Below are 16217 nucleotides of genomic sequence, written 5' to 3'. Positions count from 1 at the left end.
TGGGCCATGTAAGCCATGTGTCGGCACATGCCCATCTGATTCACCACAAATTCATGAACAAACCCCCACATCCATCAGCATGTAGCAATATAAAGTGCATGAAATCCATCAACAATAAATAAGACTGGAATACTTATCATAAAAATGGCATGATGGGGGGCATGCGTGGTGGTCAGGAGAAAAGCCCAACGCGTATCGCCAGACTTGCTGGCTTCCTCAGGAGTGCCTGATTCCTAGTAGCCAATGATCAAGTATATATGTGCTGAGTAATCAAGTCATAATACATATTACCTGCGCACTGGTCCCAGATGGCAAGAAGGGGCGGTGATCGCCTCATTAGCATGGATGAACAGAGAGGCGCATGAGGAGACCTCACATAATATACATATAAAACAAATATGAAAAGCGAACGGCGTCCGGATATGCCGTCCGCAGATGCGCCCATCCGAGCCGGCCCGCGCTGCGTTCCAAAGACCGGAAGTAGCAGCACGCGTCGGCTCGCGAGGCACTCACTGCGTATCAGCAGTCGGAAGTGACGTAGATCACAGGATATGCCGCGGCGAGGGACGCTGCGGATGTGCACAGAGCAGCAGAGAAAAAGGAAACAAAGAGAAGGAGAAACTTGCAAGGATGAGCGCAAAGTTAAAATTCAATATACAAAGAGTCAAGAGATCGATGACAGGGTAATGCGGCCAAATTATAAAAATTAAAATAAGAAGATATATAACGGATGTATATCCAAAAAGAAACACAATGAGAACACAACACAAAGTGAAATAAGCCAAAAACAAGAGAAAGTGAAAAAATAATAAATAATGGTAGTGATAATAATTATTGTAAGTGCCTATTAGCTTCAAAATGAAGCATTTTTTATGTTATTATTTTTTTTAAATTTTTTTATTTTTTTATAAAATATATTTTTTATTATTATTATTATATTTTTTTTATATATTTAATATTATATTATATTAATTAGTGCACTAGAGGGCAACATCCATTGGAAGGATTTTGGTCTCAAGTGTCTTCAACAATGAAACGTCTCGGCAATAACCGATCTGATTTATCGCCTCTACTAGTCATATTTCAGGCAGAAGGAAAAGAATTAACTGAAACTGAAAGGGGCAGAGAGAAGATGGGTCTGACTGTCCTCGAACATAAGATATTGTTGGAGGCAAAGATATGCATATTGGCACGGTGGCTGTCAGCAGACATCCCCAATGCTGAGATGCTGTTGAGCCGAATTAAGCATTTATTTCATTTAGAATGGCGGGATGCGATTAACAGGAAAGAAATACTGGGGGAAAAAACTTTACAAAGTATGGACGGTTTTTATGTTGCAGTATATTCCCAAATCTGAACTCACAACGTGGTACTTACAGGAGGATTTGAAGGATCAGTTGGGGGACTTGAAAGTTTGAATAAAGGGTTTTACAAGAGTGGTGAAGTGGATTGATCTATTGCCAGAGATAGAGATAGTTTTGATATCAGATAGTAGCTGAGACGTTCAGGAAGGACAAAAGTGGGATGGGGAGTAAATTTGTGGGGGTCAATTGTCTCCAATATTGATGTGTTATGAGTTAACTTTGCTCAAAGCTGGGTATATCAGTTATAAGTGGGGGGAGAGGGAGAAAAAGAATAAAAATAAAAAAATGGGAAATATGCCTGTCTTTATGTACAAAATGACACTTCCCTACTGATGTGCTTAAGATGACATTTATATATACACTGCGTGCAGAATTATTAGGCAAATGAGTATTTTGACCACATCATCCTCTTTATGCATGTTGTCTTACTCCAAGCTGTATAGGCTCGAAAGCCTACTACCAATTAAGCATATTAGATGATGTGCATCTCTGTAATGAGAAGGGGTGTGGTCTAATGACATCAACACCCTATATTAGGTGTGCATAATTATTAGGCAACTTCCTTTCCTTTGGCAAAATGGGTCAAAAGAAGGACTTGACAGGCTCAGAAAAGTCAAAAATAGTGAGATATCTTGCAGAGGGATGCAGCACTCTTAAAATTGCAAAGCTTCTGAAGCGTGATCATCGAACAATCAAGCGTTTCATTCAAAATAGTCAACAGGGTCGCAAGAAGCGTGTGGAAAAACCAAGGCGCAAAATAACTGCCCATGAACTGAGAAAAGTCAAGTGTGCAGCTGCCAAGATGCCACTTGCCACCAGTTTGGCCATATTTCAGAGCTGCAACATCACTGGAGTGCCCAAAAGCACAAGGTGTGCAATACTCAGAGACATGGCCAAGGTAAGAAAGGCTGAAAGACGACCACCACTGAACAAGACACACAAGCTGAAACGTCAAGACTGGGCCAAGAAATATCTCAAGACTGATTTTTCTAAGGTTTTATGGACTGATGAAATGAGAGTGAGTCTTGATGGGCCAGATGGATGGGCCCGTGGCTGGATTGGTAAAGGGCAGAGAGCTCCAGTCCGACTCAGACGCCAGCAAGGTGGAGATGGAGTACTGGTTTGGGCTGGTATCATCAAAGATGAGCTTGTGGGGCCTTTTCGGGTTGAGGATGGAGTCAAGCTCAACTCCCAGTCCTACTGCCAGTTTCTGGAAGACACCTTCTTCAAGCAGTGGTACAGGAAGAAGTCTGCATCCTTCAAGAAAAACATGATTTTCATGCAGGACAATGATCCATCACACGCGTCCAAGTACTCCACAGCGTGGCTGGCAAGAAAGGGTATAAAAGAAGAAAATCTAATGACATGGCCTCCTTGTTCACCTGATCTGAACCCCATTGAGAACCTGTGGTCCATCATCAAATGTGAGATTTACAAGGAGGGAAAACAGTAGCTGCTGCACGCAATGTTGATGGTGAACAGATCAAAACACTGACAGAATCCATGGATGGCAGGCTTTTGAGTGTCCTTGCAAAGAAAGGTGGCTATATTGGTCACTGATTTGTTTTTGTTTTGTTTTTGAATGTCAGAAATGTATATTTGTGAATGTTGAGATGTTATATTGGTTTCACTGGTAAAAATAAATAATTGAAATGGGTATATATTTGTTTTTTGTTAAGTTGCCTAATAATTATGCACAATAATAGTCACCTGCACACACAGATATCCCCCTAAAATAGCTAAAACTAAAAACAAACTAAAAACTACTTCCAAAAATATTCAGCTTTGATATTAATGAGTTTTTTGGGTTCATTGAGAACATGGTTGTTGTTCAATAATAAAATAATCCTCAAAAATACAACTTGCCTAATAATTCTGCACTCCCTGTACACTATGTGTCACCAATGGCTTTGTATACTGCTTATATGTATCTTTCCCTGAATAAAAGTATATTTAAAAAAAAAAAAAACACACACACAACGCCCATGTACACAGACCCGTTGTAATCAATGGGTCAGGATTCAATGCGGGTGCTATGCGTTCACGTCACGCATTGCAACCGCGCGGAAAACTCGCTCGTGTGAAAGGGGCCTTAAAGTGGTGTTAAAGCAGTTTCACAGCTCCTTCCTCACTCACCTGTGGGATGGCATTAAAGTGAAACACGTTCTGGTTCCTCAGCTGGGACAGGTAGAGAAGGACATCGGGCACATGCTGCAGAGCATTGGTCACCAGTTCATTCAAGCACTGCACAGCCGTCACTATGTTCTCCAGCTTAGCAAAGTCAGACAGATTTTTGCCGTATTTGCTCCACACCTGAAGGACAGATAAGACAGTGTTGGTTTTGCTCACAGTCAAGCAGAGAGGTATTTCACTACTATCAGCCCATCAGCCTATAATCACCTCTCTGGGCCAGAACTCTCTTCCTTCCAGCTGGTCTTCCAGGTAATCTCGGATGATGTTTGTTTTCTGCAGGAAGAGCCCCACAGAGCCAGAGAGTCTTGTATTCTCGCCGATGATGGCGTCTTCTAGTCCTGAGGCAGAAAACAGACGGGACAGACCGATCATCGGTAATCCGGCCGCACAGAGACAGTACTGAGCAAAGGAGAGAGAATCAAAATGTCAGGGTTAATACTATACGTCAATTCTATTACTTAAGATATTCATCCCCCAACAGAGATCTCAGGGGACCATACTGAAGTATAGGCACAATCAGACAAGGGTCACATTCGTTAAGGAACAGTGCAGCAATAAAAATTCCTCCAGCACCACAGCCCTTCCCTATTGGATGATACATGCTAAATGACAGCCCTCAACTGGACAACGGTCCCTAACCTGGGTAAGTGCATGGGATATAATCCAGCAGCGGTAAGTGAAGTCAAAACCAGAGATTCACACCACAACCAAAGGGTAGAGACAAAGCAGAGTCAAATACACAGCCGGGTGAAACCAGGAAAACTGAGGCAAAAATCAGCAGACGGAAGCTAGGTAAAAAAAAAAAAACAAGCAAAAAAATAAGGACCCAGGATAAAGGCCAATAAGCAAAACAAAGCTAGCGAGGCTTCTATCACCAGGGCTGGTTTCCCACAATAGGGAAACGGGTGTGGATAAACTCAAAATGGGATAGGGGGGTCACTCAGGGTCCTAAATATAACTGGATTTTGTACATAGATCTCACAATGGAAATCAACTTTCTTCCATCTGTTCACCAAACAGCAGGGGACTGTTGGAAGAAAGTATAACTGCAGGATCAGACTACAAAACTTGTTTGTCGTCTACTACCAGGGAAACACAAAGGTTTGTATAGGAGCTGCATAAACAAAACAGCACTTTTTTAAATGAAGATAAGTAGCAAAAGGTACTTAATTCTTCATTCTTAGACGCACTGACACAGTAAAAATACAATTGTGAAGGTAGATATTGGAGCTAAAAGAAAATTTCTCTACCTTATCCCAATCCAGGAGAGATTCCACCTGCTTCTCCAAGAACTCCGCCATGCCCACTCCTATCTTTTGGCAGATGTCTACAATCACCTTCTGGTAAACTGGCGCTAGGTTTCTGAACTCCAGGGAAATCTAGGACAGACAGCATAGAATAAAATAGGGGCACCTATCGACACTTTGCTTCCCTGTTAAGAGCAATACCTAAAAAAAAAAAAAAATGTTTTTTTTTTATTGGAGCGGATGAACAACGTATGCCATTAGATGCCTGTACACTGACCCCTCAAGATCCAATGGCCTCGGGATACAATATTTTCAACATATAATGGCTCAGGAAAGACCATTGTAAGGTGAAACTAGACTCCACATACAATTCCTTAGGATCCTGAAGAAGCTCCTGTCCTCATCATAAAAAGTGATTTACAGCTTCCAGTCCTTATATGTAAGGACTTAAATATGCAGGTCACCAAGATAAATTTCTTAAACCTTAAAGGGTTTCTCCGGCCCTACCTTAAAAATTGCGCCCAAATCTAACCCTTGGAGAGAATATTGGGACAGCGACACTTACCCCCAGCAGCAGCGGTCCTAGGATCCTCTTCACGGTCACGTGACCGCTCCTTCTACGTTTTAAAACTCAAATCTTTCCAGGAGCCCCAGATACCACACAAGACCTGCCTCTGACCCTTGTACCCCACATCAGTCCATCTTACCGTGGGGAAGTCCTCCAGAACTACACGATGCTTATCCTTGCTCTCTGTAAACCTCCAGTCCGCCTGGTACAGGTACGTGTGGAGCTTATGCAAAATGGGGATTTTGGTCTCCAGACTGAGGGTCATGTCGTCCTCCACGGTGTCCAGAGCTCGAACCATCAGATAGAAGATACACACAGCATTTCTACAACAAGAAACTGCAGTCAGTACTCTGCGGGCACCTTTATGGGACTATTGTATAATAATCTTTATATAGCACGAACATATTCTGCAGCGCTTTACAAATCATTCAGAAAGTCTTCACACCCTTTCACATTTTATGTTCCAGTTTTTCCCCCCATCATTCTGCTGTCACGGCGGGGATTGGGGAAAACCGCCCACCGTACAATGTCAGAGATAAAAAGGTAGCAACTAAGCCTGGATGCTGGGAGCAGGTCACCTCCTAAAGCATCCCTAAATCTGGCCCTAATCTCCTATCTGTATGAGCCGACCCTGATGGTAGGAGTGTCCATACGCCGGAACCTAAGAACCCTGAAATACCTGAATTACCCCGAGGTAAGGAGAAAGGGACAAGAGACCAACTGGTTCATCCACGACACGGATGAACCAGAGTCTCCCACAGGCCTAGCAACAAAAGGATACCACCACGGAAATAACAGGCAAGTAGCCAGAGACAACTGAACCAACAGTAAATCTGGTCACTTACCTGCTGCAGCTGCTGGAAGACACCAAAGAAGAACACAGCTGAAGTAACCTGGAACCCAAACAGACATAATGCCATTCACCTTCCGGATGCAGTCCGTACTAACACAGAAACCAGGACTCCAGCAACTGCACATCCTAGGAAAATATGTTTCACCCCTCCAGGAAACCAACTCCCTTCCGCAGGGACACCACACACAGGGAAACATCTTACACACATGCAGGGACAAACACCAACAACATCCCAGACATGTAACAAACAAGATGTACAACAAACTCTGAACATAAACCCACACCAAACATACAAGTGAGGTTGGGTACATAGAGGATACAAACATAGAAACATAGAATGTGTCGGCAGATAAGAACCATTTGGCCCATCCAGTCTGCCCAATATATCTGAATCCTATGAATAGTCCCTGGCCTTATCTTATATGAAGGATAGCCTTATGCCTATCCCATGCATGCTTAAACCCCTTCACTGTATTTGCAGCTACCACTTCTGCAGGAAGGCTATTCCATGCATCCACTACTCTCTCAGTAAAGTAATACTTCCTTATATTACTTTTAAACCTTTGCCCCTCTAATTTAAAACTGTGTCCTCTTGTGGTAGTTTTTCTTCTTATAAATATGCTCTCCTCCTTTACCGAGTTGATTCCCTTTATGTATTTAAAAGTTTCTATCATATCCCCTCTGTCTCTTCTTTCTTCCAAGCTATACATATTAAGGTCCTTTAACCTTTCCTGGTAAGTTTTATCCTGCAATCCATGTACTAGTTTACAAGGGAGACAAAGGAATTACATTGCTAAGAGACCTCGATGTCCAACAAGGTGACCCTCAATGACTGGGCAGATTGAATAGCCACAGACTGAGCATAGCTTCCAGCCAACAGCAAGGCTAGAGCACAACTCCCCTCCAAGCAAAGGCTAAATAGCTAGAAGAGACCACACCCTGATCTAACCATGTCAGGATATTAACCCCACGCACACCACACAGCAGGGAGACACAACTTAAGGAGGAAGTGCACGTGCAAACCACAAACTCCACGTTGCCACAAGCAACGAGTCTGCACGGCAACCGCGTCACGGTCAAACACCAATATGACACTGACATCTGCACTCAATACTCCATAATGACAATGTGAAAAGAGAATGTTAGAAATCCTGGCTAATTTATTGAAACTGAAAAACTAAAATCATTGTATTGACCCAAGTATTCAGACCCTTTACTCAAGATTTAGTTAAATCCCCTTTGGCAGCGATTACAGTCTCCAGTCTTCTTGGGTATGATGCCACAAGGTTTGCACACCTGAGTGGGCATTTTCTGCTATTCTTCCCTACTCTGTCAGGTTGGATGTTGACCATCGGTGGACAAGATATTTTAGGTCTCTCCAGAGATGTTTGATTGGGTTCAAGTCAGGGCTCTGGCTGGGCCACTCAAAGGACATTCACAGAGTTGTCCCTAAGCCACTCCTATGTGTCCTGGCTGTGTGCTTAGGTCATTGTCTTGTTGGAAGGTGAACTTTCAGTCCAGTCTGAGGTTCAGGACACTCTGGATCAAAGTTTTAATTAATTATCTCTGTACTTTGTTCCATTAGCCTTCCTTCAAACCCTAACCAGTCTGTCCCAGCTGCTGAAAAACACCCTCACAGCATGATGCTGCCACGACCACCATGTTGTGGTATTGGGCAAGTGATAAGCAGTGCCTGGTTTCCTCCAGACATGAAGCTTAGAATTGAAGCCAAAAAGTTAAATCTTGGTTCCTTCAGATCAGAGACTCTTGTTTCTCACAGTCTGAGAGTCCTTTAGGAGCTCAGTCAGAGTGACCACTGGGTTCTTAGTCACCACTCTTACAGCAGCCTTTTCCTCCCTCTAATTAGTTTGAAGGGTCAGCCAGCACTGCGAAAAGTCCTGGTTATTTCAAACTACTATTTAAGAAGTATAGGAGGCCACTGTACTCTTGGGAGGGGAAGTGCCTGGAATTAGAAATGGCACAAATTTGTTTTTAAACATTACAGCCATCCTTAAATATTTCTGATGTTGTTATGGAGAGATGGGAACATGATAGTAGGCATCAGAAAAGGTTACCATAAACAAGTCTTTCCCCAGTACGTTAGTGGTAGATTTTAAAGACTCCATTTTATATATTTTACATATTTATTCAAGGGCTTTAAATTAATAATTAAATCTAAAGAATCCATTAGGATTCGTTACTAGAAAAATCAAAGAATAAAATCCTGATCCCTGTTTATTCAGAGGAAAAAAGATTAGGACCTGTTTCTAGCATCAGGCTCACATCCATTTCCAAAGCTAACTGATGCTGAGGAGGGGGACTAAAATTAGTTTGACATGAATCGATTAGTTGGACGGGAGGCAAACAAACAAAAAAAAAAACACACCTCAATCTGCCTCTAAACTGAATTCTGGTATCATTGTGAGGGTCATGTATTGTTTTCATGGGTAATGTATGGATTAAAAAGAAACTCTTTTCCTCTGCCTTTAGACTGTTGCCATCTTGAAGCATTTTCCTTCTTGAGGTCCTGTCTTTATCTTCGAAAATTTCTCCTGGAGTTGTAAACCATCTCTCTTGGGGAAATCCTCTTTATCTGAGGCTTTGTCAAGGATGTCAAGAATGGAGCTGAACAGATGGTCACCTTCACAGGGAATAGAGCAAAGAAGCTACAGGTGCATACATTTTTGGTGTTTCTCAGAAAGCAGAATCTTAATCTGTAAAAGGGAATTTTCTTTTAAATGATCCCGAAATTTTCTTGGGGGTCTCTCCATTCTTTAGATACTAGGGTTTTTAATATTGTTATGGATTTGAAAACCTCTTCCTTTCACCTAGCCCCTGAAACATGTGATCCTGGATAGAATGAGGCTCCTTGAGGTCGCATCGTCGCTCTAACAGGTTTTTTTTTTAAACTCATTTTTATTGAAGTATAACACAAGGTATGGCATTAGTACATACAATAGGATTGATTGACAGATACATACAAAAAGTGATACCAGCGTTACATTGCTTATACACAGCATCAGACAAAATTGTGAAACATTGGGGGGCGTGGCTTGCCGCTGACCTACATGGCCGCACGCTAGAGGAGCTCCGATATCACCTCAGTCTTTATGCAGCATATCACCCTATTTCTGCCCCATTCTGTGGTTAAATAACCTGGTGACAAACCCTATGATGACCAGAGGGAAGAAGGCGAGCAAGGCGCAAGGCAAACTGGACTTTTATTTTGATAAAGACCAGGAGCAATCCGGAGCGCCTATGGAGGAAGGCACGAACATCACACAGCAGAAGCCTCCGTCCCCTGCTCATTCGGTGGGAAACACTAATGCCGACGCCAAGGACAGCCAACATGTCCCGCGAAAGAGACTGCTGTCCTCCTCAGACAAAGGGTCCAGATTTTCCCCACTGACGTGGGAGACTACAGGGGGAGAAGACGACTTAGTGGAGAGAGAGGCGCCATCTTCGCCAGCCGAAATTCCCGCCACACAATGATCCACGGCGGCAGCAACAGACTCCGACAGTGAGGTAAATGCAACACACTCACCAGCCTCTGCACTTTCTGACACCCTCACAGATACTCTCTCCTCCATAGAGACTTCAGATAAGCGCTAGCAGCAGGTTCTTAATTAGTGAGCCAGACGCAGGCTCAACAAATTGCTGCATCAGGATATCACCAAGCTGTACACCCCTCTTCATACGCAGCTACAAGATGTCTCCGGCAGAGTGGATCATATTGAGCATAAGATGGGGGAATACGCTAACTCCCACAACCAGCTTATTGATTCCCACTATGAGCTCACGGAAGAAGTTGAAGCACTAAGGGCAAAGGTCACTGACTTAGAGGACAGATCAAGAAGGAATAATATAAAATTTAGAGGCATTACAGAAGAGGTTCCATCTGCTGATCTGTCTGCATTCCTACAGGCTTTATTAAAAAAGCTGCTTCCAAGCTGTGACCCAAAGGAGTTGGTGATCGACTGTGCGCGCCGCATAGTAAAACCTAAGCATATTCCAGACTCCGTACCCAGAAATGTGCTGGCGCGAATTCATTTTTTCCCCATGTTAAAGAAAAGGCCATGACGGCTGCCAGGTCTTTGAAAGATCTTCCCTCGCCTTATCAGCAAATCAAAATGTTCGCTGATCTTTCAGCCACTACCCTTCGCATGAGAAGGCAGCTACTACCTGTCACTTCTGCTTTAAGAGAAAATAATATCGCCTACTGCTGGGGATTCCCAGTGAAGTTGCAGGTCAACCATAATGGAAAATTGCACAGCATCTCCTCTGTCACAGAAGGGACACGCTTGTTGTCTGAATGGGGAATCTCAAGTTCCTCCACCCAACGTCCAGCAGAGTTCAATAGGCAAAGGCACATGTCTGCGGAAAATGGCGTCCAAACCACGCTGACGGGCGTTCAAGGACATTATTCATACTCACCTTTACACTTGAGGTAGTCGGTGGTTGCCATCTGAGAGACTTCCTATGACAGGTTGCTACCCCCAAATGAAGCGCAACCAACCGTTCTTGTTGATTGCTCACTAACATGTTTGCTCCTTTCTCTTATAAGGTGCAATTGTTTTCTGTTTTTCCTTTTCGCTTCAGCACATTCTTTTAGGTACACCCATGGTCGCCGATATTCACCTACTTCTGTGATGATGATTCTATATAGTACTCGGACACAAAGGTATTATCCCCCTAATCTTTTGATGAAGGTGCATGTATCATTCCCTAGCAAATTCTGCCAATACCATGCCGCTTAAACTAGCATCTATTAACGTTAAGGGTCTGAATAGCCCACTCAAACGTTCACTGATGTGGAAAGAGGCCATTTCCCAAAGAGCTGACATTTTCTGTGTGTCGGAGACTCATTTTGTGGCTTCTGACGTACACAGAATGCAGCATTCTAAATTTCCACATGTCTTCCAAGCAAACTACACAAAAAAGCAAAGGGGAGTGTTATTGGCTATTAAAGACAGTCGCCTTTAATCACACGGAAATAGTCACAGACCCTGGAGGCAGGTTCATAATACTTGTGGGCACCATTAACAATGTGCAGTACACAATTGTGGCAATATATGCACCGCATCGGCATCAGGTGTCCTTTTTTTAATAAACTTATGACCAAGATTGGCAAACTTAGAAAGGGACATCTGGTGATTTGTGGAGATTTCAAACACAATACACGACTGCCAATGGGATACTACCTCCTCGTCTAATTGGAGGTCCCATTCTCTAGCGAAATTCCTATGTAAGCAGGATTTGTATGATTTTTGGTGTATTCTCCACGAATCTGAAAGAGATTATACGTTTTTCTCCCCCAGACATAATATGCATTCCAGAATTGATCTATTTTTAATTTCCAGGTCTCTCCTGTCATGCTCCATCTCCGCATCCATTGATACTATCACATGGTCGGACCATGCTACTATTAAATTTAACACTTGCAGAAAAATTTGAGCCCTCGATGTCTCCACAATGGAGGAATAATGAATATCTTATGACACATAAAAAAGGTACCAATCCGAATTTACTAAAGAATTAAAGGAGTTTCACTCTAAATGCAGGCTCGGTGAAGGACTCAGCCACTTTATGGAATGCTCAAAGCATTCATCAGGGGAATTTTTAATCAAGCTAGGTAGTCGTTTTAAAAAAGAAATAGAAAAAAGGTTCACAGATCTCATGACCGAGATTAGACGTATTGAGTCTCTCAATAAGAGATATCTCCCCCTCTCTAGTAAACAAACTAAGACAGCTGCATACCCAGCTAAACGAATGTCTTTTGCTCAATTATGAAAAGAATGAGGTCCTTGAAGGTACAATATTATTCGCAGGATAACAAGGCTAGCAAACTTCTAGCCCATAGACTAAAAGCCAGAACGTATAAAACTAAAATCCCGTTCCTGATAAAGGATGTCACAGAGGCAAAAGTATATGACCCTAAAGGCATAGCCAACAAATTCAGGGACTATTATTCCTCTTTGTATAACCTAGCTTCCACCAATACTTCTATTCCCTCCCAGGAAGAGGTTAACAGGTTTTTAGACTCTCTACCTCGTATGTCTGAAGATCAAGCAAGATCCATATCTGTACCTTTTTCTAACGAGGAACACCATTAAGGCACTTCCTTCTCACAAAGCCCCAGATGGGCTGTCCACCCAATATTATAAAACTTATGTCTGAGCTGTTGCCCCACCTACGCTCTACACTAGAAGATATTCGTTCTACAGGCCACCTCCCAAAAGAAATGCTAAAAGCTACGATAGTGACCCTCCCTAAACCGGGAAAGGACCCCATTCACTCCCAAAATTTCCGCCCCATATCACTTTTAAACACAGATACTAAACTATACGCCAAACTTTAAATAGATTGACCTCGATCATCCCGCAACTGGTAACTATTGATCAAGTCGGCTTCGTCCAGGGCAGATGCGGCTCTGACAATACAAGACGGATACTAAATATCCTGGATTTTGTCAATAAGCAGAAACTGCCATCAGCTTTAGTGGCCTTAGATGCAGAAAAGGCTTTCGACCGCGTTAGCTGGTCCTTTGCATTTTCGGTACTGGGCAGAATGGGTTTTACAGCGGACAGTATCTCCATGATAAAAGCACTGTATACCGAGCCTACTGCCAGAGTCCTTGTCAATGGCACTATGTCTGACGAATTTACCATAACAAATGGAACCAGACAAGGTTGCCCCCTGTCCCCCATCATCTTCATTCTCACTATAGAGCCATTGGCGCAGGCAATAAGACAGAGCCCATATATTCAAGGGGTGAACATGAGGATTAGATCACCGCATATCCTTATATGCAGATGACATTATACTGTCTCTCACTGACCCCCTAAATTCCCTAGCCACGGCACTAAAAATCATAGAAAACTTCGGTAACCTCTCTTACTACAAACTTAATCTAGATAAGTCCCAAGTATTACCCCTGCAAATTTCGGACGAGACCCGGAATCAGATGAAACAGTGATTTCCGCTAGAATGGCAAGATCATAAAATTAAATACCTAGGGATATTTATTACCACACAGATTGGGTCTCTTTACGCTAATAATTACACCCCATTACTAGCGAATCTGGATGCGGAGATGGATCAATTAGCCAAATGTGAGGCATCTTGGCTGGGGAGAATCGCATCATATAAGATGCTTATACTTCCGAAATTACTGTACCTGTTTAGGAACCTTCCGATCACTTTACCACAGACCTTTCACAGAGCACATATGGCCCTGAAATTTTTTTGTTTGGCACAAAAGAAAACCCCATTATAGCCTTCAATATCCTGGTAAGAGGCAAAAGAGCTGGTGGTTTGGGCCTTCCTAATATCAAACATTATTATCTTGCCACTCAGGTCTCGCAATTGAGACATTGGTGGGAAAATACCCAAACATACCCTTGGGTGTCTATTGAATCTGCCTTGTCCCCATCTCACAATCTAAAAGCCCTTCTCTTAGCTACCTTATGCTCATCTTTTAAAATACCTAAGGATATACCATCTAGCGTCTCAGCCTCCCTGATCAACTGGAAAGAGTATCACGCAGAAGGGTCAGTTGGGAAAAAGATCAATAGATAAATGGACACCCATAGACAGGGGCGTACCTAGAGCATTTGGCACCCGGGACGAACCCTTTGTTTGGCACCCCCCCCCCCCCCCCCCCCCCAGGAAAGTTAAGAAAACATGCACAAACTTTTTTTAATGTTTTCAATAATATTTATAAATAAAAATAAAACCCCTTAATAAAATAAACCTCTGCACACCCCCTTAACGAAATAAACCCATTAACCTCCCTTAATAAAACCCATTAACCACCCCTTAATAGACCCCTTAACCCTTCCTTAATAAAATAAAATCCTGCACCCCCTTAAACCCCAGTATAATAAACATTGGTGGCGCAGTGCGCCCCCCCCCAACATAATAAACATTGGTGGGCAGTGCGTCCCCCCTCCCTAGCATAATAAACATATAAACATTGGTGGCGCAGTGCGCCCCCCCTCCCTAGTATAATAAACATATAAACATTGGGGGTGCAGTGCGCCCCCCCAACACCCTAGTATAATAAACATTGGTGGCACAGTGTGCCCCCCCAACATAATAAACATTGGTGGGCAGTGCCAATGAGGGTTAAAAAAATAAATAAAAATTAACTCACCACCTCCAATTGATCGCGTAGCAGCCGGTTTCATGTACTTTCTTCAGGACCTGTGGTGATGTCACTGAGCTCATCACATGATACATCACATGATCCATCACCATGGTAATGGACCATGTGATAGAGGCTGGAGCTCAGTGACGTCACCACAGGTCCTGAAGAAATTACAAGGAGACCGGCAGCAGCTACGCGATCAATTGGAGGAGGTGAGTTAATTTTTTATTTTTTAACCCTCATTGGCACTGCCCACCAATGTTTATTATACTGGGGGGGGGGGCGCACTCAATGTTTATTATACTGGGGGGGGGGGGGGGCCGCACTCAATGTTAATGAAGATAACTGACCTGTTAATATAAATGCAGGAGGCGGGTGCCGGAATCAAATAGCGGCACCCGACCTCTATGACAGGGAGCGGCACCTGAGGGGTTAACTGCCGCTGATGAGGCTGATCGCAGCTCCCTGTCACAGAGGTCGGGTGCCAGCTATTTGATTCCGGCACCCGCCTCCTGCATTTGTATTAACAGGTCAGTTATCTTCATTGGTGGCGCAGTGGCCACAGCCCCTCCCCCGGCCCTGTCCCTCTTCTTATTGGCCGCGGCGGCAGCAGCACAGGGGGAGGGAGAGACCATCTGGAGCCCTGCCCCTATCACAGCGCCACGCCTGGGCTGGCCCACTCGCCACTTTTTTTTTTTTTATCCTCAGTCGCGGCTGGCACCCCCCTTGTGAGTGGCACCCGGGGCGGGCCGCCCCCCCCCCCCGCCCCTTGGTACGCCACTGCCCATAGAATCCCTAGAGATATGTATAGAGGATATAGACCTGTCCTCATGGAGGAAAAAAGGGCTAAATAGTATTTCGGACCTGTTTATGGGTGATCAATTGTGCAGTTTCGAACATATCCACCAGACATATGATATTTCCAATCACGATTTTTACAAATACCTTCGCATTAGACACTTTCTAACTTCCAACGCCCCGCTTGATGTAGAAGCAGATCACAACCTACTTAATTCCTGGTCTCAAGCTCATCCAGTAAGGAAAGGCTTAAAACCCTTCTATACCGCACTAGGAAATAAAGAGGAATTCATAAAATCCACCCCTTTCAAATCATGGGAGCTTGAATTACAAAAGCTACCAATTGATAAGGTTCAGTGGACAAGCGCCCTTCAATTTGCTGCCAAATGCTTTAGATGCACTCTTCATTATGAGTCATACATAAACAGTCTTACGGTGGTACTACACCCTGGACAGACTTGGTATAATATACCCAGGTTCCTCACACCTGTGTTGGAGAGGCTGTGGATATAAGGGCACACTGCTCCATATTCTGTGGCAATGCCCTCTTCTCGCTAATTTGTGGAAACTGATTTTTGAAATAATATCTGATTTAACCGAAGTTTCAACGTCACCAACCCCACAGCTAGCTTTGCTCCTAATTGACATAGGAAGGTTTCCTCTATCCTACCGAGTGATTGTAGCACACCTCCTTTTGTCAACTAAGAACTATAGCCAAATATTGGAAGTCAGACAATTCCCACAACAAAAGAGATAGTTGACAAAGTAGACAAAACCCACTCATATGAAAAGATCCTATCCTATAATTTTCCACCTTCTCTGAAGTTTGCTAAAGCATGGCAAAGCTGGGGAGATTACAGAGCAAAACTCCAATTGACCTGACCCAGTGTATCATTCATCTACCCGAGTATAGCAATTATTGTCGTTAATGTCACAAAGTGCAATAGTACCTAAATGCGCTGATGTAAGTGTATTCAACTAAATTCTGTTTTATTCCTCATATGTTCTTCCTTCTGTGGTTTGTCCCCCCCTCTCTCCCTGCCTG

General features: G+C 43.4%; 1 pseudogene; it reads right to left on the bottom strand.

Annotated features, from left to right (window-relative positions):
• The window catches only part of LOC120997201, a 266949-nt pseudogene that overhangs the window by 55252 nt on the left and 195480 nt on the right, over positions 1-16217 (bottom strand).

Source organism: Bufo bufo, chromosome 4 (assembly GCF_905171765.1).
Source record: "Bufo bufo chromosome 4, aBufBuf1.1, whole genome shotgun sequence".
NCBI lineage: Eukaryota > Metazoa > Chordata > Amphibia > Anura > Bufonidae > Bufo > Bufo bufo.
Note: the sequence above shows the minus strand (reverse complement) of the source record. Positions and strands in the feature narration are given on the sequence as shown.